The following is a 1,800-nucleotide window of genomic DNA, read 5'->3' as shown; positions in this document are numbered from 1 at the left end:
GCTGAATTGAACATCACTACCTCCCGACAGGACGAGGATTGGGAAAAACTTAGGGAACGAATTCGTTCCATATGGGGGGGAATGTAATTAAGACATACGATGTCTTCTTTTTGTAATTTTGTTCCTTATTAATGAACACTAATTTCTTGTGCATTTATTTGATGTTTACTTTCTAATCATCAATTCTTTAAACATTTAACTGCTTTGCACTAAGAATTTTGTTTACTCCCTTTCGAGATTCCCACTACTGTTCTCAAAACTTAGGGCCATTTAATTCCGTCTATTTAGACAGAAATGTGACTGTTCATATTCTGTCTCTTCATCTTCACCCCCTATAAATGTTTCACATTTTTCATCCTCTCTCTTCATCTCCTCATTTTCTTATTCGAAATCAATTTGCTGCCATTTCTTGGCATTCTGACGATCAATCTGATCCGAAAATGGACTGCTTAGTCTGTCCGCCTTATACTTACTTTGATGTCACCTTTGGTATGGGAGGTATAGGAAATATTTTCTGGCCAGCAGCGAAGTTCTTTCCTGCAAAATTCTTCCCGTCGTCCCTTTGTTCTTCACAAGGGGTCGATGATGGAAGGCAATTTTTGGGCTGCTCATGGGCCATTTTGCTTGTTGAGAGTGCTTCTCAGCTTGCCTGCTGAGAGTGTTTCTCAGCCTATTTGCTCGTTAATGCAGCGATGCATTTAGGAAGGTGGTGAGGCCAGTACACCCTCTTACTCGTCAATCCCACCACTGCAGCGATGCATTTAGGAAGGCGGTGTGAAGCTTATTCAGTGATCGGCTGGGAGATCATCTTATTTTAGTTGTATCTTGTAACACGTCTATTACTTGTATTATTATTATTATTTTTTTAATATTCTTGTAATGGACGTTTGGTAATAAAGAACTTTATTTGAACGTATTTCGCTCTGTCTGATCGTCCAGAATGTTTGGTTATATTTTTATCTATTCACATTCCCATAAAGAAGGAACATATTTCTTCAAATATTTGCCATTAATGAATCTTAGGTGCTTGGTGCCGTCTAGATCTTCTAAGTGATATGCTCCATTAGGCAATACACTGTTTATTTTGTATGATCCTTCCCAGTTGGGCGACCACTTCCCGTACTTTGGATCCTTAGTATCCAAAGGGAGTATTGTCTTCCAAACTAGTTCACCCAGGCTGAACGACTTGGCTATGACTTTTTTATTATAAAACTTAGCCATTCTTTGCTTTTGAACTTGCAACTTATCCAAGACGTCCAATTTCAATTCATCTAAACTTAATAAATTTTGAACTAGCGATTCGACATACTCATCATCATTTAACTTATGCTGTAAACACACTCGAATTGATTGCACGTTGATTTCCATAGGCAAAACGGCCTCCTGTCCATAAACAAGTTGGAAAGGAGTGACTTTGGTACTTGACCGAGGTGATGTTCTATAAGCCCATAAAGCTTTATTCAAACATTCGTGCCAATTTCTGGCGTTCTCCTCTATCATCTTTCTGATGATATTTTTTAGAATCTTATTAGAAGATTCGGCTTGTCCGTTGGATTGAGCGTAATACGGTGTGGAGTTTACTAGTTTAACCCCAAACTCGCTCAAAAATTTGTTCACTTGATCTCCATTCAAAGATGTTCCATGATCTACCATTATAGTTTGTGGAATTCCAAACCTATAAATAATGTGATCACGAATAAACTCTATAACACTCTTCTGGGTGATCTCTTTTAGAGGTATTGCTTCTACCCATTTAGTGAAATAGTCAGTTGCAACTATAACAAAAGTATGTTGCTTGGA

At 38.0% G+C, this 1,800-nt stretch overlaps 1 protein-coding gene across 1 annotated transcript in view; it reads left to right on the top strand.

Moving 5' to 3' along the window:
* The window catches only part of LOC111386424 (pentatricopeptide repeat-containing protein At1g64100-like), a 25,198-nt gene that overhangs the window by 2,402 nt on the left and 20,996 nt on the right, over positions 1–1,800 (top strand). The window lies entirely within an intron of this gene.

Source organism: Olea europaea, unplaced genomic scaffold, assembly GCF_002742605.1.
Source record: "Olea europaea var. sylvestris unplaced genomic scaffold, O_europaea_v1 scaffold355, whole genome shotgun sequence".
In the NCBI taxonomy this organism is placed as follows: Eukaryota; Viridiplantae; Streptophyta; class Magnoliopsida; order Lamiales; family Oleaceae; genus Olea; species Olea europaea.
The sequence above is the reverse complement of the archived record's forward strand: the minus strand, read 5'-3'. Positions and strand labels throughout refer to the sequence as shown.